At 46.3% G+C, this 20,444-nt stretch overlaps 1 long non-coding RNA gene across 2 annotated transcripts in view; it reads left to right on the top strand.

The window, feature by feature from the left end:
• LOC117008074 overlaps window positions 1–17,981 on the top strand; it is a 45,397-nt gene extending 27,416 nt beyond the window's left edge. For both annotated transcript variants that reach the window (XR_004420250.1, XR_004420251.1), the window contains 2 exons: window positions 4,630–9,597; window positions 17,235–17,981. This is a non-coding gene — a long non-coding RNA (uncharacterized LOC117008074). The remainder of the gene's footprint in view (window positions 1–4,629; window positions 9,598–17,234) is intronic.
• Window positions 17,982–20,444: the final 2,463 nt, after the last annotated feature.

The raw sequence follows: 20,444 nt of genomic DNA on the forward strand, positions 1-20,444 counted from the left end.
ACTCAGGATTTTCCTCTTTAAAAGGAGCTGGCTCCTGGCTGAAATTGCAAAGGAAAAGTTTCCAGGTGCCATTCCCGTGGATTCTGCTCTGAATTTTGGAACTGATGGCATTGGGTCACCTCAGTGTCCCCAAGTCACAGTCAGGCTGTGGCAGTGACACTCAGCCTGTCTTTAAAGCATTGCCTTCAGCCCTAGGAGGGATCAGCTCTGCTCTTAATTCGTAGTTTTTATTTTTTTAAATTTTTTTTGGTTCTTACTCTGAGATCTTGATGGGTTCAGGATCCCAGCATGCCTTGGGTTGGAAGGGACATTAAAAATCATTTCATTCCACCCCCTTCCACTATCCTGGGCTGCTCCAAGCCCCATCCAGCCTGGCCTTGGACACTTCCAGGGATCCAGGGGCAGCCCCAGCTTCTCTGGGAAATCCATTCCAGCTCCTCACAGGGAGGAATTTATTCCCAAAACCCCATCTAACCCATCTCTGTCAGTCTGAAGCCATTTGTGGAATTACAGCAAGCACAAACCAACCTCTCCTTTTCCTGGGTAAAGGAGGGAGGTGGAAAAGCCCAAACAGGACAGAACTCCCTTGGGAAGTTGCAGGGCTGCAAAGCAGCTCCCTCCCTGCCTCCTGCCACATTGCATCACATCTGAACAGGGCTTTTGCATTATATATTAGCAGAGATTTGTCCTCAGATACCCTCCTCGGGAGAAGCCCGTTTTTAAATCTTTAATAGGGCATTAGAGCAATTTGCCTGTGATTTAGCTGTAAGTGGGCAAGGAGAGTGGTGACAAACGAAGCAGGGAGGCCCTGAAATTCTGTGAATATTCCATGTTTTCCTGGAACTGTGAGGAAAACGCTGCCAGAGAGGTCTTGGCAGGTTTTCTAGGTGGCTGGCCAAGTCTGAAGCAAACGTGGATGGTGAACAGGCTAAAGCAGCTCTGCTTCCAAGCCCAGCCATATAGAACATACGTTTTTATTTAAGAAATCCCACCACATGGAGGAGCAAATGTAGTGTTAATGTATCTTCCTGAAGGAAAATGGCAAGGGGAAGAAGAGTGTCATCTTGCCACGATAAAATAAAAGTTCTTTTGCCCTTGCTTTTTAGGGACTTGGGGCTGTCAGCTGAAGGAAATGAAACCCAGTGGCTTTCCCACGAGGGCCCCTTATTAATCAGGAATGGCTTATGGAGCAATAGCTGGTGTGTGAGGGAAGAGGCAGAAGTTGTTCAAAGAATGGATTTCCGTTGCCAGATTGACTTTTTGTTGTTGCCATGCGAGTAATTAAAACTGCAATTAAGCAGGAAAGTGATCAAGGAATCACTTGGGAGCTGCTGCTGCACTTGGCTCCACATGGAGCAGCAGGGAGCAGGGAGCACCCTATGGGTCAGACAGTGAGTTAGGGGTTGGTACTGGATTATCCCAGGTTTCTCTGGGAATTGGTGTTTCCCACAGGATTTCCTGGAGACACCATTTCCATCGTGTCCCTTGTTCATGGGGTTTGTCTTGTTTTCTTCTCTACCTTTAGAGTGAAACCATTTATTTTTCTTTATTAAGCCCTTGGTGCAGGCCTAGAAGTTCTGCTGGGGGCTCCCTGTGGGGTCTGGGATGAGTCATTTATTTTTCTTTGGTTCTATTCCCTGCCTATAAAATAGAGGTCCTTGTTCCTGCTAAGGGGAGTTGTAAGGGCAGAGGAACTGATCCTGAATGAGCTGTTCAGAGACACTCAGGTTGGAATTGCAGGGATCACACTGGGAAGAAATGTTTCTGATGGACTGTGTGCTGACACCTTTTTTAGCTTCACAGAGCATCCAAAACTATTTTTATGCAATCGACTCGAGAACCTCATTACAACACATTAAAAACCCTAAGTAACGCGATTTGTTATCACAGTAAATAAGCTGAAATTCCGATTTTTCTGCCTGTTTTTCCACCTTGCATCCCCTGGAAGTGTTGAGGCTGTCTTTTTGCATTATGGGCAGGAGGAGCAGCGAGCTGAGGGTGGAGCAGAGCTGCAGTGAAGCCGTGCAGAAGTGCAGAGGGGCACCGGGAGCTGCGCCTGCCTCCCGCTGCTATTTCTGGCACACAGACACTGAGCGGTGTCTGCTGGGCCCAGCCTAAGTCCTGACACTCATTCTGTCTGTCACATCCCTCTCCAGACGTGCCTCCCTGCTTTTTAATCCACTCCCAGCACCACTGGAGTGGCTGGACACGAGCTGGGGTGTGAAGCTCTCTGTGCCCAGTTCCACCGCAGGCAGAATTCTCTGTCTGGAGAACCCAGAACTTTGATTTCTTTGACAGCAGCACCGAAATATCTCAGCATCCCAGAGTCTCCCCTGGGAGCAGAGACCCCTTTTGAGGAGTTTGCTGGATAAAGCAGGCAGGGATGAGGAAGGGATGGAGAGATTCAGAGTCTCATTGAGCACATGGAGCTGGAGGGAAGGGAATGGTTTGGGAATCTCAGTGCTGGTTTGGGAATCCTCACTGCTGGTTTGGGAATCCTCAGTGCTGGTTTGGGAATTCTCAGTGCTGGCTTGGGAATTCTCACTGCTGGTTTGGGATTCCTCAGTGCTGGTTTGGGGTTCTTCAGTGCTGGTTTGGGAATCCTCTGGCTGGTTTGGGAATCCTCAGTGCTGGTTTGGGAATTCTCAGTGCTTCTTTGGGATCCTTCAGTGCTGGTTTGGGAATTCTCAGTGCTGGTTTGGGAATCCTCTGGCTGGTTTGGGATCCTTCAGTGCTGGTTTGGGATCCTTCAGTGCTGGTTGGGAATCCTCAGTGCTGGTTTGGGAATCCTCAGTGCTGGTTTGGGAATCCACACTGCTGGTTTGGGAATCCTCACTGCTGGTTTGGGATTCCTCTGGTTGGTTTGGGAATCCTCAGTGCTGGTTTGGGATTCCTCACTGCTGGTTTGGGATCCCTCTGGCTGGTTTGGGAATTCTCTGGCTGGTTTGGGATTCCTCTGCCTGTCCCTATGCCTTGCAGCCACCACCAGCTGAAGAAAATATTTTGGTGTCCTACCCTTGGCTTTCATTCTTAAGCAGTGGCTGGAACATCTATTCTTTTCTTGTGAGAAATATGTTTTGGGGTTTTTTTTTCTTCTTTAAATTGTGTCAGGTGTAGTAACAGAAAACTTGGGAAAGATACTTTTTTTTTTGTTTGAAACATTTCCTTTGTTTCATCTTTTAAGTAATTCCACCCTCTCCTTGAAAAGAAAGCAGTGCTGGTGAGAAGGGAGAGGAGTCTGCCAGGAGGTCTGGGGGATGTTGAAGAATTCTGGCTGAGGTTCCTCAGGTCCCTCTGAGCTCTCAGGGCTCATCCCAGACATTAATTAAAGCTCAGGGTCCCAGCTCCTTTCTTAGGTGCAATAGTTACGTTCTCAAGGATTGAAAATATTCCTCAGTGAATTTGCAGAGGAGATGGGAATTGATCTGTGCACTGCAGCCCTCCAGTCTGGGAATTACAATCTCTATTTTCCACAGTGACCCTAGCACTCCTTTCCTACTGCAATGCAATTCATTCTAGCTCTTCTCTCAGTCTCATGGATCTTTAATTTAATTTTTCCACTTTTCCTGCCAGGTCAGATTCCCAAAATATCCCTAAACTTTCTCCACGTTGAATTTAGGTTCAGCAGTTTAAACTCCAGTTGAACAGCCTCAACAGGTATTATTTGTACTGGCTTTTTCAGAAAAAAAAATAATAGAAAAGATTTGACTGAGGGACTCCACCTTTTCGTGCAACAATTCTATTGGAATTTGAATTAGTGTTTAAAAAAACGTTAAATGTTGACCAGACTTTTTTTTGTTGCAGCCTATTCATACAGCTCCCTCTCTCAGTAACTGATGTATTTCAAAATTTGCCAGATTTTGCTGTGAAACCTCAAATCTTCAGCAGTTTTATCCCCAAACCAGGTTAGATTTATCTGAAATTAGGCTGAGGTTCTTGGAGCTTTTTTAATGTTCTGAATTAATCGAGGTTTGAACTTTTTTTGGCCCCAAACCCATGTGAAATCTGAGGGGTTTGGGTGCTTTGTGTGAGATGGAGTTGGCAAGGAGGGATGGAACAATTCCTTGTGTGACTTCACCCACCCAACTTTGGGTTTCACCTTGAGCTGAGGTTGGTTAAATCCATTTTGTGTCAGGATCAAGGTGGGTTGGTGACTCCCCACAGGCAAACACAAATTCTGGGTTTTCTGATTTTGGATGAATCAGTCTTTGTAACCTTTCTCTCCAAATCCCTCTGACACTGCCTGACCTTTTGTTGAATTCTTCCCTTTTCCCTAATCCTGGGTTTCAGAGTCCCAGGGCCTTTCCCACTGCCTCATTTTCCTCTTCCCTAAGATCCTTTCTCACCTTTATTATTTCAATCATTTCATGGCTTTCTCACCTTTATTATTTCAATCATTTCATGGCTTTCTCACCTTTATTATTTCCATTTTCCCCCATTACCCAGGAGTTGGAGCTCGAGGAGAACTTGTTGGCAGAACTGAGGGTAGGGGCAAAACCCAAACACCAATTTTTAGTGCTTGGGGGAGGCAAAACCTGTTGGTTTGGAGGGGAAAGTTGCTGGGTGGAAAGGATTTGGTGGGACTGAAATTATTTTTAACCATGCTCTGTCCTCTCTGTTGAATGCCAGGGGAGCAGATGAGGGTGACAAAAAAAATCTGGACCCTGCAGCTTCTTCCAAGCACTCACAACCCTCCAGGAATGGGGTAAGTGTTGTCCTGATGGGTCTGTATTTTTACAGAATATTGATTTTATCAGTGATTGGGTGTGGAATTGGTCTGAAAAACTGTTTTTGGTTGTCAAGAGCACTGTTCTGGAAATATCCAAGTCATGACAACTTTGCCCAGCTTTGCTTTCCACTCTGAATTTTACCTTTCCTCACATAATTTAAATTCTTCATTTCTATTAGTGAATGCTTTTTACTCCCCTGAAGACATTTTAATAATTTGGAAACTGCTCTCATATATGCTATCCTTACAGCTGAGCTGTAACCATTATTTTTAAAATATTTCTGAAATTTTCTCTGTCCACTTCGCCCAGAGTGAAGTTATTGACTGGTCTCAAAGAGGCCTCAAGGTTTTAGAGCTGATGCTGAAGTCCCTAAAGCTGAACATCCCTTCTTCCCCTTTGAATTGCTAATTCCAATTGATCTGAGGGGAAAAAAAAAGTTGTAATAGTTTGTATTTACTCTACTCTTTCCTTTAACAGCACCTACCAAGGTCTCTCCTTGCTTTGAGCCTGTCTCCATGAGTAAATTCATTCTTCCTTTCTGTTTTCCAGCTTCTCTCTGCAAACTTTCTTTCAGTCCATTTCTGCAAGAATTTCCTGCAAACCATGTCCCTGAGAGGATTAGTGGAGGGGATACCAATTTTATTTATATTTATTTAGAAATGGACTGCAGAGACTTGGCCCTTTTTTAAACATGAGAACAATTTTCAGGCCTCTTTCAGTTGTGGTTTTTTCACTCAAAAAAAAAAAAAAACCCAAAAACCCCAAACCCAGCAAACCACAGAACAATAGAGAAATATGAGAAGTTGTGGAAACCCCTCAAACTTTCTCTGTTTAATTTTTGAATTCCTGGTGGTCACAGGGCCAGGTGATGCTGCCAGTTGTGGGTTTTTTGTGTAGTGCCTGGCCCAGAGCAGCAAGTTGTGTTAAATGCAAAGCTGGGATCAAATCAAACAGAATGACACCTCTATTTTTTATTATTTATTTTATTTTTGCCAGCCTGGAGGCCTTTAACATTTTGGAATTGGAGTGTTTGCAAAACAGGGTTGCTGGACTCCAGTAAATGAAGTGTCTGGATGTCAGTGGTGATTCATAAAAGCAATTAAAAGAGGAAAGTGCTTTTCCTCTGAGCTGGCTTGGAGGATGTCCTTAAGTGAGTGTGGAGTGCCAGGCAGTGTCAGGGGATGGGGGCTCTTGTGTTCCAGGTCATGGATCCAGCAAACACTTCTTTATCACCTGGTGCTGCTGATTAAAACTAAATTTATTTTTATTTTTTTTCAGTCCCAGGGGTGGGAAGGGAGCTCTGGAGATCACCCAGAAGAACCCCCCTGGCCAGGCAGGGTCACCTGGGGCAGGGACACATCCAGGTGGGGTTGGGATGGCCCCACACAGGGAGATCCCAAAACCTCCCTGGGCAGCTCAGGGCTCTGCCACCTCTTCCAAAGAACTTTAATTTCTGGCCATTGCTCCATTTCCTGTCACCAATGTGGCACCCTTCTCTGACACCTGCCTTGGGGATGTTTGTATGGTTTAACAACTGAATCTTATTTAGTTTCTAGTTCACTATAGTTCTCATTTCTTCCTTCTCTAATTTGAGGACAATCCCCCTGAGGATGCAACGTTTTCCATAGGAGAAATGAGGTTGTGGCAACGTAAATATTGGCGGTGACGGATAAGTGAAACTCTTCAAATCTGACTTTTTTTTTTTCCCTGCCTAGTGCAACTCCCTGGCATTTCTGACCTTCCTCAAACACAAACCAGCCCATTTGTACAGCTGTAAAGCGATTTTCCAGGTGCAAGGCTGAGCTTGGTTGGAGCACGATGGAGGTGGTTGTTGTTGTACACAAGGATCCATCGGCACAGCCACGTTACCTGAGCCACCAGCAGAGCCTGGGGCATCCCTACAAACTCTCTGCATGGCTTTTCCAGCCTTCCCAACCATCCTGGAGGCTTTTGGGGATGGTTGTGGGGCTGTCCCAGAGCAGGCACTTCCAGTCTCGCTGCCTTCTCCAAGGGGATTTCTCTCCCTTCTCCTGGAGCTTGCACAGATTGGAGCTGTGCCTTCCGTGGGCTTTGCCCTTGGTTATCCCATGCTAAGGGAAGCAGAAGTTTACTGATTTATCATGGATCATTAGGTGGAAGTAACTATTCTTAAAACATCAGGATGGATACAATAATTAGGGATGTGCTTTTGTTAACACCGCCAGCCTCTACCCTCCTGTACAGTACCCTTGGGTACTAAATAATTACCCACTTTGTGTGGATATCTAGCTCACTAATTACCCACAAAAATTGGGGTCAGGTGTTAACTGCTTGAAATAAGTATCCTCCAAAGGCTTGCCTAAAGTGTATAAAGAAATTATGTGTTTGCTACAAAACTTTGGGAAAAAAAAAAAGAAAATCAAACATTTTTTGGTTGGGGAGGAAGATAAGGAGACAATGGACGTGAAATGCTCGGTGTGATGGCAAAATCTTGCAGTGGTGGTGAGGGACTCTAAAGGCAGTGAAAGGATGGTTGGCAGATACAGTCACTAATCCAGACTACTTTTCCCAAAGATTAGATCCTTCAGTACACAGCGTTTGATTCTTCCCCTATCTAGGCTGATGCCAATCAGGATTATGTCGGTATAAATAAGAAAATTTGTATCCGTGGATTCCCAGGCTGACTTTGCTGCATAATCCCACCTCTTCCATCACCCAGAGACTTCTGCATTGCACCCAATAATTTAATTATGGACTGCATATTTATTTCCATGTTCCTTTTAGCTCTGTGTGCATGCAGGATTTCATTCTGAGGCTGCTGCTCATAAAACGCAGTTTGCTTGGAGCAATAATTTGATTCCTGTGCTCAGGGAGTTACCCCAGTGAGTCAAAGATTTCTAGATAGCCCCACCCTCCCCAACTTCCCGAACACTCACACTGCAGCCACTTTCTCTGTGCCAGACCCACACAAGCTGCCTAACCAGCCAAAATCCCAAGGGGCGATCCCAACCTCCTGCTTCCCCTGCTTCAGCCCCAGAAAAATGGGAAATAAAGCCAGGGCAGCCCGTGAAAAACCCAGCACGTGGAACAGGGGGATGTTTAAGAGCCCTTCTTGCATAGGTGCTTTCTGCCTTCCATACAAAGGAAATGGATTTGAGAAGGTGTTTCTGAAATCCTGGTGTCTTTGGATGCCCCCACACCTTTAATTCCTGAGCGTCTGTGCAGTGCTCAGCCTAACAAAGAAACTGCCTGCATTTATTGCTGTATTTTGTCCTTCCTCTCCTCCATAGCCAGAACCACCTTCTGCTCCTGGAAACACCTGGATGCAGGTATTAGCCAGCCCCATGCCGTGTCTGGGCGGACGGGGGGGTCAGGACGAGGTGCGGGCTCGATTTTGGGGCTACCTGCGCCCCGCATTGTGCGGAGCATCCCTGGCAAAGGCAGGGCTCAGCCTCCCGAGCACAATGCAGATTTAGTCGTCATCTTTGTCTCTCCCCCCGCGCCCCCCCCGCCCCGCTCCCCGCTGATGTTAACTGTCTGTATTATTATTTATTGTTATCAGGGGATTTGGTTTGATCAATGAAGTGTATATGCGTCTGACGGACATTCGGGGAGGAAATGCTTGGAGAATGAGTAACATGTCTGCAGTGGAGGGTGTGTGTGAGGCAGAGAGAGGGAGCATCGGTACTCGAAACATTGACTGATGAGTTCATTTTAAAATCCAAGGGCATATAGCTGGTAAATTAGCACATATTGCAAATATAGTCTGGTGCGAGAGGCAGCAGCGCTGCCATTGAGCGCAGGGGTGGGTGTGGAGGGGAAGGGGGGGTCGAGGAGAGGAGGTTGTCAGCTCTAAAGTCATCACGGGCATGAGCCAGGCAGTCTGCCTGCCTCACTGCAGACGTGGGGCGTGCGATTTCCACGGGCGGCTGCGGCGGGGGGGAGCGGGGGGCACCCGCGAGAGCGGAGCCAGCGCTGGCTTTTATTGTTTTAAAACCCACAGGCAGGCGGAGCGAGGCGAGGCGAAGGGCTGCAGCCCCTCGGCTCCCCTCGCTGCTCGCCCTTCACCCCCCGAGGGAGGCGGAGGGGCTGCCCGGAGGGTCCCGGGGCTGGTACCCGGCGGGGATGCGGCGGGGCCGGGGATGCGCCGGGGATGCGCCGGAGGCTTCTGCCGGCAGCTTAAGAGATTATTGGGAAGGGTGACCGGCAGTGGAGTGTGTGTGTGTGAGTGTGAGAGTGTGTGCGGGGCTGGCGGAGGGGGGAGCGGGTCCTTATTCTGTTAAAGATTTAAGTAGGCATGCAAGGAATCTCTAGGATAGTTGGCAAAGGGCGAGGGTGGGGAGGGGGGGGAAGGATCCAAAAGAGTCTGTAACCAGACACTGAAGCTTTCCAGGAGTGAGAGTGTGTGAGAGAGAAGGAGACAGAGCGAGAGGAAGAGAGGGGGCAGTGTGGTCTAGTACATTTTCATCTGGTCGTTGATTTGAGCCTGATGCTTGCTGTCCCTCAACAGCCTCCCTTGCCTGGATTTTTTCTTTCCCCCTCTCCTCTCCTTTCCCTTCTAATTCATCGAAGCCTAGGGGAGCCAGGAAAGATTAAATGTGCTTTCGAAAAGGCAGCCACTTCATGCAGCTATGTCTGCTTCCCCCCCACACCCCCCAGCCACCCCCCCACTCCCCCTTTTTGAAATAAAAAAAAAAAAAAAAAAAGAGAGGGGGAGACAGAGAGGGGGAGAAGGAAGGAGGAGGAAGAGGAGGACTATAGTTTAATGATGTCGGGACTGGCTGATCCAGAAGGAGGAAAAAAAAAAAAAAAGGAAAAAAAAAAAAAAAGAAAATATTTGAGCTCCTGGACGAGGAAGGACTTTGGTGAATGGGCTCAGACTCCTGAGGTGAGAAAAGGACGGAGTGAATGATGATGATGATGATGATGATGATGGCTCCGTAATGGTGCCTGTTACCGCTGGCCCGGCCGGGCGGCGGCGGGGCCGGGCCGGGGGGGACCTGCCTTGGGCACCGCCGGATATTTTGCATTTTTAACCTCGGGCCCTCCGCTACGTTTCGGCTTCTCCCCGCTTATGCCGCCGGGCCTCGAGCGGTTCCAGAGCTGGGTGGAGGGTGCGGATCCGTATTATTTATTTGGGCGGGGGGGTGGGGGGGGGAAAGAGGGAGGAAAGGGAGGGAGGGAAGGGGGAGAAGAGCGGAGGGAAGGAGGTGGCAAGCTGGGGACGAAATCCTGCTCTGGGTTATGGCCGGCGTAAATTTCCATTGGCTGGGGGTGCACAAGGTGCTCGGAGAGAGGAGTCGGTGCAGGATGGAGTCCCTTTGTGTGTGTGCTGTGTGTGCTGTGTGTGCGCGGGGCTCGCACCCTCCTCTCCCGGGCGAGCGGCTTTTTCTCCAGGTTTTCCTTTGAAGCCCCGGCCGGCGGCTGGCAGGGGAGGGCGGCCGGGGCTGCGGCGCTGCTGCCCGCGCCCTTCCTCCCTCCTCCTCCTCCTCCTCCTCCACCTCCTCCTCCTCCTCCTCCTCCTCCTCCCCGCTGACAGTCTGGGGCTCGCTCCGGCACCGGGCTGGCCCCGGCTCCCGCAGCCCCCGAGCCCCGTCTCTTCATCATAATAATAATAACAACAGCAGCAGCGGCGGCAGCGGCATTGCCGGGGAGCGCGGAGGGCGGCAGGCGAGAGGAGCTGCGGAGGAATTCGGTTCCTTTTCCTTTCCTCCCTCCACCCACCCACCAACCCCCCCACCTCCTTTTTTTTCCCCCCTTTTCCTTGCTATATCCCTTTTTTATTTTTTTTTCCCCTAACCCACCCCCCCAACTTTAAAAAAAAAAAAAAAAAAAAAAAAGAGAGAGAGAGGGAAAAAAAAAAAAAAAAAGAGAGAGATGTTTTAAAAATGCAAGCGGCTTGCCCAGCTGCACACAGCCGCCCTCCCTCGGCCGCCTCCTCCCCCGGCTGCGCTGCGCACACACCGCACGCTCGCAGCGCTCGGGTGTCAAACCCCGCCGGGCACCCAGCCTGCTGCGGGCACTGCCCCGGCCCCCCCGGCCGATCCCAGCGCCGCCGACGGAGCCTCCCCCGCTTCCCAATGGTGAGTTTGTACCTGCTTTTGTGGCGGCTCGGGGTTTTTCTCCATCCCCGGGGCTGGCGGAGGGGGCGGGGAGGCAGCGCCTTGCTGCTGCTGCACGCTTTGTGCCAGGGGCCGGGAGCGAGCCTGCAGATTCCTGCTCTTATTTCTGCATTCCTTCTCGTTGAAACAATGAAAATAATTCCGTCACTGCCCCAAACTTCCTCTTCGTTATTTAAATGCGGAGACTTTTTCGTGTATTTGTCGCAAGCGACCTTGTTGGGAGCTGTAAGGAACCTGCCGCGCCATGTCATTTTTTTTTTTTTTTTTTGTATAAACGATTAAAAATGGAATGTATTCTCTCAACAGAGGGTCCTTAGAGAAGCTCTTTCCTTCCACCTGTGTGTCCTGTTTTGTAATCTTGAGCCATGAATTGAACTTGCCTGCTATTCTTTTCCTCTTTCTCCTTTTGATCTTTTTTTTATGATTATTATTTTTTGATCCCCGTTGGTTTTCTTTTTTATTTTTTTAAATTTTTTTTTCCTTTTGCAAGGACTAGTTTGTTGCGCCCCTCTCAATCCCTGAGACCCTAACTTGTGATGTTTAGCTTTTAAATCCACGGGTTAGGCTCTTGGGAGCTGTGAGTTGTGCTTTGACATCTTTATTTTATTTTAGAAATATATCCTCTCTCTATGTGTATATGTGTGAGCGCGGGTGTGTATATTTAGAGCCGGATACACACACATACAATAGTGTTTAGAGACCTTTTAAGGGAAAAATAAGTGTATTTCTCTTCCTTAGGCTCCATCGGCTGATGTAGGGCGGTGGTTATGGCCATTTTCTCTATAAAACTCAAATTAAAATCAGCATTCGTAGCGCAGAGAGATTTTTTTTTTTACATTATTTTTTTTTCTTTTTTAATGTGTGTGTGTATATTCACGAGATAATTTTCCAGCTGATCCAGATATGGGGGTGTACGTGTGTACACACAGAATGATTATTATATATGCGTGTGGAGATAAGATATACATGATATGGCTGCATGTAAATACAGTTATTGAGGTGTGCGTGGCGATCCACACATGTACTCATTAATACAGGCAAATAAAACCAGAAATATAGATATTTCCATACACAGGAATATTAATATCACGCCTGTGGTGAAAGAGGGAGATTTTTTTTCTGCAGGCCACTGCATGGAGCATCTCAATTTTGATTTTTTTGATTTTTTTTTTGCCTTCCCCCCCCTTCTTGAGAGCAACACAGAGTACCCTGAGAGCGTAACAGTAACAGCTCGGTACATTGGTGCTTGACCTCAGCTGAAATCCCAGCATGCCTCATGCTTCCAAGTTTAAAACTGAACGATTAATCTTGGAAATGTGCTCTATGGACACACACACACACCAAAAAAAAAAAAATAGGAAAAAAAAAAAAGAGAGAGAAAAAAAAATAAAAAGCCAGGAGACGGGTTGGATTTTATAGGTTGGGAAAAAAAATAAACTGCAGAATAAAAATGGTTGCATGTATTAATGGTTGGAAAGTAAAAAGAAATGCTGAAGTTTTCATTGAGTCCTTTTCTAGAACTTCCAGCTTTGCTGCTTTTTCCGGGCAATATGATATGTAAATGATGAATCAGAAATGTTCGAAATGTTTCCTGCTGCTGCTGTTTTTTCTTTATTAGATTTTTTTTATGTTGCTGTAAAATTAATTATGGTTGGAACTGTATTTCTTATCTCTGTTCTGCAAGGCAATTTATAATGAAGTTACTGTACCTTGTTATGGCACCGAATTACTGTTTGATATTTGAATGCAAATGCTTGAACTTAAAACGATGCACCAAAAATTAATTGACGGTGTAACCTTTTGGTATTTAAGAGCTTTAGGATATGTTTGCTGGTTCCTGTTTAACAGTTATTGAACTGGAAAAGGTTGCTTGTTTGATTTTGATTTTTTTTTTTTCCTTAATGAATTTTAGCTGCTTTTTCATGCCACTGTAATTTCACTGAGCGTTTTACCTCCGCGGGGAAAAAAAAAAAATGCCAAGAAAGCCTTGTCCTGAATTTCTATATTATTCCAAACGTTCTTTAATTCCAAAGCGAGCCGCATTTATTTTTATTACCTGCTGTAAACTGGAATTTATCCACCTTTATCCAGCCATCACCACACCCGCAAAAAGTCGGGTTTTTGGGGGTGCTTTTTACCTTTCCCCGATGCTTTTAATCCCAATTTTTTTGGGGATTCCGCGGGAAGGGAAGGGGCTCGCTTTGTCCGCGAGCCGGGGATGGCTCTTGGGGAGCTTTTGGGGAGGGGGTCCCCGCTTGGGGAGCCCCCCGTTGTCCCCTTGTCCCCTCCCCGGGGGTCGCTATTGTGTCCGCGGTGCGGGGCTGCGGCAAAACAATGGGCGGGGAGGCTTGGGTTGGGAAAAAAGGGGGGAAAAAACGGGGAAAAAAGGGGAGGACGGAGCCCACGCGGGTTTAATTGGGGTGGCTCGAGTGGAGCCCAGTCTAGAGCGGCCCAGACACATCAATCCCAGCGCTGCAGCTTTAAAGGGCCCGGCGGAGCGCGCTGAGCTGGCCCCGACAACGAGCGCAGGGCACGGGGAAAATGGGGAGGGGGCACAGCGGGTCCGGAGCTCCCCCGGGACTGCTGGCCCAGGGGAAAGGCGAGGCTGTGACCGGCAGAACAGGAGGGAATAGAGGAGGGGAGAGCGGCTGGGACACGGAGAGTCCCCCCCACCCTTTTCCATTCCCACTCCGGAATTGCGGGCGCAGGTTCAGGGCGATTCTCGCTTCGCGCAGAAATGGCAGCGCTGCTAAAGCTCAAATTCCAAAATTCCAGCCCGAATCGCTTCTTCTCGAGCACACACAGCTCCATTCCTGCAGCTTTTTTTTTTTTTTTTTTTAACCTTCTGCAGACAAAAGGAGGGATGTTGCTGTTGGGGTTTATTTTTTTGCCTCCAAGGTTTTCTTCTCTTTATGTTACAGAGTTGTTCCAATAATAATTTCATCAGTTTCCATGGTTTTATGTTTTCATTAGGAAAAAAAAAAAAAAGAAAAAAAAAGAATCTGTGGGCGAAAAGATGTTTTTTCCTCTTACAAGGAAAATGGAAGAGAAAACGAATATTAGACATTAATTTAATCAATAAATAGAACAAAATGGAAGAAAAAACGAATATTAGGCACTAATTTAATCAATAAATAGAACAAGAAAAGCTTAATAAGGATTGAATATCTTTTTCAGCGCTAAAATAAAAACCACCAGGCTGGAACAAGTTTCAATTAAAAGTATATCTAATATGCTGCCACTATATTTAATGTAACGCATTGCTAAATATTCTGTGCAATATGTGATGCAAATAATTAAGAAGGAGGAAGATAAGCAAATGAGGCGTGGGATTTTTAAAAATATAGATTTTTTTTTAAAAAGGAATATCGTAAATTTTGCAAAATCCTGGTGTCTGGGAGTTTTGTGTGAGCAGCAACTGTAGCTTTGAGCTCGGTGACTTTGACCTCGTTGTGGCTGAGTTGGAACTTGCTCTCCCAAGTTGAAAGGCACAGGGCTGGGTGGCAGGAAAAGGTAAAAATAAAAGGTCCGAGGCATTCTGCAGTTTTCTATTGTTGCTCTTTTATTTCCAGGGGTTTAACAAGACCTAAAGTTGCATAGTGGTGCAGCTTAAAAAAAAAAAAAAAAAAAAAAAAAGAATACTTTTACTGCCTTTCTTCCCTGAATCATTTCCAAGGTACTAAAGGATTTATTGGGCCAGATAGCAAATTGCAGTTGAGATGCTGTGTAGTGGCTAGTGCTGATCAGATGATTGATTAATTCCTGATCGATTTCTAATTCCGAACTGAAATCACATTATCAATGCTCGATATTAAAATGCAGTTTCTGCCGAAATCTGATTGCAAGCTCTTCACTAAGTTGGCCAAAATGCCAGCTGGAAATATCATAATATTGCTATTTTTTGTCAGATTTGTTAACCCTTTAATTCCTTGCTAAGGAAGTGCTTGGCCATTCCCCAGTGCTTTAAAGAAATGTTTATCCATTGGAGGTTTGTGCACAGTGCTGGAATAACAACAGACAATTCCCAGACATTACCCCCACCTTAATCTACACTCCAAACGATTGGGATGCATTTTTTTTTTTTCTTTTTCCACCCGAAATTTTGTTGTGTGATGGAGGAGTGGGGGAGGCAGGCAGGGTTGAGGAGTTCAAGGCGTGGGTTTCCCCAAGGTCCAGCTGCAGTTCTGCACGAGGCTGGAGCTCGGGGAGAGGAGCCTCGGTGCCAACTGTGCCGCATTCCTGCTGCCCTGCCCTGCCTTTTTCCCAGGGCTCCCAAGGAAAGAGCATCCCAGTTCTTCCTCACTCTTGGGAACACACACATTGTTTCAATAATCCAGGCAATAAATGCTAATTAGTAATGCTTAAGGACCCTACCAGTCAGAGTAATTATCATAATTTACCTCTTCCTTGGTAAAAAAAAAAAAATTCCTTGCTGATTTTAATTTTTTTTTTTTTCCAAAATGGTGTTTTCTCCCATTTTTCCCTGGTTGGATTAGCAATAAATGTATAGCTTTGAGACATGCTTTGTGTATGGCTGGAGCTGAGAGCATTTAAAGATTTTCCCACATGTCAAAATTTCTTCAAAACCTGAGATTTTTCCTTGGCCTCCCCTCTCCGCTCTCCCCTCCTACCCCAGCACCACCAAAAACCACTTGCAGAGGGAGAACAAAGGAAATCAGGAACTCTAAAGGCATCATTAAGTATGAAGAGCAACAGCAAGACAGAGTGTGATATGACAACATATTTTATGGCACAAAAGTAGAGATAATTAAATAATTCAGTGGTATTCTTAGCTAATTAGCACAAAGATCTTTCAGAAGCCATCAAGAAAATGGATCTCATCAAACCTAATAATACACTGGGTTTCCCGAAGGTCCTGTGATTTCCTGTATTGCTTCCCCACCTGATACTGTAACACCAAAGGCTGCAAAGAGTTGCACAATTTAATTCCTCAAGATAATATTTTCCATGGAAGGGGATCAGGTATTTAGAGGAAATGAATATGCAGAGCTGGAATTTTCAATATTAGTCAGTAGCAGAGGAAAAGATCACAGCTTCAGGAAAGGCAGATCCATTTAAAAGATGAAATGATCACCAGGAGCCTCTGGGTGCATTGGGATGGGGCTGGCTCGTTGGCATCTGGAGCTGGTGGATGAGTGCTGCAGTCCAAGATCTTTGTAGAATTAATTGAGGTCTTGGATTGGCTGATTTCAGCTTTTTTTGGGGCACTGAGAATTGTGTGGCCAAGTCCAGAGGAGGTTTGGGACCTCTGGTTTAACCTGGGCTCTCATTCCAAGGCCAAAACCAAACTGGGAAGAGCTCCATCATCATCTGTGGAGTTGTTTTAGGTCTTCAGTAGGATGCCCACAACTCTCATGCCATGCAAATGTAATTTTTTCCCTGGATTCATGAGGTTTTTAACCTGGAATCAGTGACTGCTGATGTTCCTGAGCTCGATCCACAGATCCCATCCATGGACAAGGACCTGCAGGGCATTGATCCTGCTCCTGGAAAACTCAGTGAGGCCCATTCTCTGTAATTAGGTGCATCAAATATTGCTCAGAATATCTCCCTGTGTTATTCAGAATATCTCATTATGCTCCTTTGATCTGGATTCATCCCCAGGTTCATGAGAGGCATTTGCAAACCCTCATTCTCTGCCTCTGTTTGATATATTTGGGGTTCCTTTTCCCTATGCCAAACAAAGAAATGCCTGAAAATTTCACTTTGCCAGCCAGTAAAAAATCTCCTGCTTTAAATAATGGAAGGGGATGTGCATCAGTCTTGGAATCAGCAATAATTCTGGTTTTCAGCCTGGGCCCAGGCTGAACTTTGCTCCTATGTTACAGTTTTGGTGCTTTTGACTCCATGGATACCCAGACAAGTCATGCAGTGAGGTAAGAGCTTACAGTCTGTGATTATTGTTATGCAGGGAGGGGAAAAACCTCCAGGCTCCCCCTGAAATTGTCCCTAGAACATGGAAACAGATTTTTCCCTGCCCAAAAAGAGGTGGAGACTGATTTACACAAGGTAAAAGGAGGGAGCAGGAGGGGAAAAGGCACCATGGAAGCACATCACAGTATTTCTGTCTCCTGGTTTACAGGGCAGCACAAATTCTTCCTCTCTGGAATTTTCCTGGTTGGGAATGAGGTTCTGACATGCCAGGAGAGCCTCTGGTGTACCCCCACATGTAACAATGAAATCCATGGTACTTCTGTGAGCAACTCATGCATTTTTTTTTCTCTTCTGTTTTTCTGTCGTTCACCCAATGCTCTGGCACTGTATTTTAATATCTGAGGGCATTCCAACCAATTAAAAAAAAAATATATATATAATTTCCAAGATGAAAGAGGAATCTCTGCTTTCCGTGGTGAGCTTGCTTGCAATTGTTTTTATTTAACAGCTCTTCCCACACTGCAGTCAATGAATCTCTAATCTCCTGGACTGAAATGTCTGACACTTGCAGAATCATTGATTTGCTGCCTCGACTCGCAGAGCTCCACCTCCAGCAGCGTCTCAGCAGTGTCTGGTGGTACCTGATGGAAATGTCTGTTCTTCCAGGGGTGGGAGGGATGGAAGGATGAGCACAGGCTCTGCTGTGCTGTGTGCACCCTTTACAACGAGGGGCATCTCCAGCAGCAGGATCTGAGGGACAGGGAGTGGATAACTCTGCGTTCATCCCATGCCAAACACCAGCCCTGGTGCTCTCTGCTGTTTCATCCCTCTGCAAGGGGGGCAGAAGGGCAAAGAGGAGAAGCTCAGCTCATGAGAGAAGGCTCCAAACTGCTCCCTGTGGCTACCCCAAGATGCTGAGCTTGCCCTGGGAGCTTGGCTGGTGCTCCCAGGCCATCACACACTTCTCACTTCACTGCCCTGCTGGTGGCTTCGCCTGTGGGATGAATTATGCAAGAATTGTGTGTGTGAAGCATCAGAAATGCTGAGGTTGGAGAAGAGGCCTCTCAGTGTATGAACTTGCTTGTGGATAAAGTCACACTCACCTGGATTGCTCCAGAAAAGGACACGAGGTGTGGGAAGGATCCCACATTAATCAGAGGACTTTGGTTGTGCTTTGGTGTGCTTGTATCATGTCTGAACGTGCAAAGAACTTGGTTTTCCACATGGATCCAGTAAATGGCACCTCTGTAAATCAGCTGCTTGGAGTGTGTTTGTCTCATTTGTCCCCTTCCCTTTCAGAGCATCCTTCCCTGGATGGAGTGCTTGGGGCTGGGCTCTTCCTGGGCTTTGGACACCAGCACCTCACACACAAAATTCCCTTTTCATTGAATTGTGTTTTCACTCCACCAGTGTCTGCTTGTTGCATCTCAATGCTGAAGGCCCAAATAGTAGGAAAAAATAATCCTGAAATCTGTATTTTCCTTTCCCCTGTTTGATGGATAGTTCAGAAATAACAGCACAGCTTTGGTATAATTCCTGTTCTCCTGCATCCCCCTTTGCTCTTTTTCACGTGGCCTGACCTTCTGTGTGTAGTTTTGGGGGATAATGTGGATTTTGGAAGATGCTGCAGCAAAACTGTAGCAGGAGGGAAGGCCTGGTTTTGAATTAGTGGTGTCCTTGCTGTCTTTACATCAGAATCCAATTCCAAAACCCAGTAGAAACACAACATTTTGGTTCAATTGCTAAAAGTATTCAACAAGGAGCTGAAGTCCCCATATTGCTCAGGCAGCCAAATTCTCCTTTTCCTTACAGCCATGGCACACAAAGGCAAAGCAATTATTTTTATTTATTTGCAAAGGCAAATAAAATTATTCTTTTTTTTCCCCAGCCTCTGTGTTAGGATATTTTAGGAGGATTTCTCCCAGATTCCACCCTGCCAAGGCACAACCTCTGTGTTGTGTGGAGGGCTCTGTGCTGGTGTGAGGCAGGAGGGGACTGCAGTGGCCAAACCCAAGGCTGCAGCAGTTATTTCTCTTTCTCCCAGCTCAGCCATGGCACTGCAGTGGGACAGTGGGGGAGGTGGTGCCACATTTATCTTTTCAGCTGAGATATGAAACCCAAGGTCTCCTCTCCTGTTCAGGGACAGATGTCGAGGGAGAAGTTTTGTTCCTTTGGCACATGCTGTGTGAAACCTTCACTTCTTTTTTTTTCTTTTTTAAAAGAAATCACAATTTTGGTTTCAATACCCCAAAAAGAGACAACAATGCTGTCAGAGCTATCTCCTCATCTCAGAAATAATAATAATAATAATAAAAAAAAAGACAAAATATTCTGGGAAGTGTTTGATCCTCTGCAGGTTGGAATGGATGAGGCTGCTGGGAAACAACAGTGTTCAGAAACATATGGAGAAATAGCTGAGTGTTTTTGTTCACATGTGATGGCACCTCATTATTTAATAGTGCAACTTCATCTGTGGAGCCCCAGCCACTTTCTGCAGAGTCCTGAGTTAACTCTCACCTTTGTGAGGTGGGTATGGAAATGTTCCTGATCCTGATTTACACAGGAAGAGAATCACATCCCTCATTTTTGCCATTTTTAGCCTCTTCCCCTCACTTTGATTTTCCTGACAGCATGGAGTAAGATTATTGATTTTCAACCCAGCTATTGAAAATATTTATCAAGCACAGTAGTATCAAGTATAATCTGATTTAATGAGTTCTTTTGGGTTTTTTTAGAATTTATTTTTCCCTCCTGGACAGGGGAGGGGAGACTGGCTATCCATGCCAGGGATTTTTGTGGGGTGAGGAGGTGCTGAGCACCTCTGAAAACCAACCCCAAACCTAAAAGCACTGATGAGAAAGTTTGGCTTAAGCATTTTGCCTGAGATGGCAGTGCTGATAATTGGATTTCAGCTTGCTGAGACCCAGTCCATTACTGCAGCTATAAATCACTGTGCTGCAATCACTCCTCTAATGCACCCTCAGCTTTCAAATGTTTCCTTTAGAGCCTTTTCCATCCGTGCCCATGAAGGTGCTGCAGTTTAGGGGGGACAAAGCTGTGCCTGCAGCAGCTCTGAGCACACTGAGAGTTGGTGACTCCCACCCTTCATCACTTTTTGGGGTGTTGGGAGCTCAGTGTGCTGCATTTGGCAGCTTGCACAGCCTTCAGGAAAGAAAAGTCAGGCAGAAAAGTCACACAGAAAAAATTGATAAATGAAAGATAATTCTTGGCTTAATCAAGACTTGTTGAGATGCTCAGGTTGTTTTGACCTCAAGACTCAAAAGCTGCAGAAGAGCTGCTTCCAAATTTATTTATTTATTTTTAAATAGATCATGATGAGCCCCTCCCTGACTCTGCACATATTTTCCTCTCTCACTAAATTGTGTCTCACAGCCAGCCAGGCCTCACTGCAGATAAATACAGCAGAGGGGTGAGTCTGGGATATCAGGATCAGGGAATCCCTGGGATAAAGCACAGGGTTTGCTCTGACTCCTTTGGGATTTTGCACTTCACAGCTCCATCTCCACCACAGAATTACCTCCATGAACTGTTATATTTAAAGTAAATCTTGCCATGAGGCCCAGGAGGCCCAGGAAAGCCCAGCCCAGAGGGGCTTGGAAGCTGCAGCTGGGGGATTACCCAGGAGGGTATTCCATCAGGGAATTCCTGATTTTCAGAGCAGCCTGCCCCTATTTTTACAGCTCATGTGCCACAATAT

This window comes from Catharus ustulatus, chromosome 28 (genome assembly GCF_009819885.2).
Source record: "Catharus ustulatus isolate bCatUst1 chromosome 28, bCatUst1.pri.v2, whole genome shotgun sequence".
Classification (NCBI taxonomy): Eukaryota; Metazoa; Chordata; class Aves; order Passeriformes; family Turdidae; genus Catharus; species Catharus ustulatus.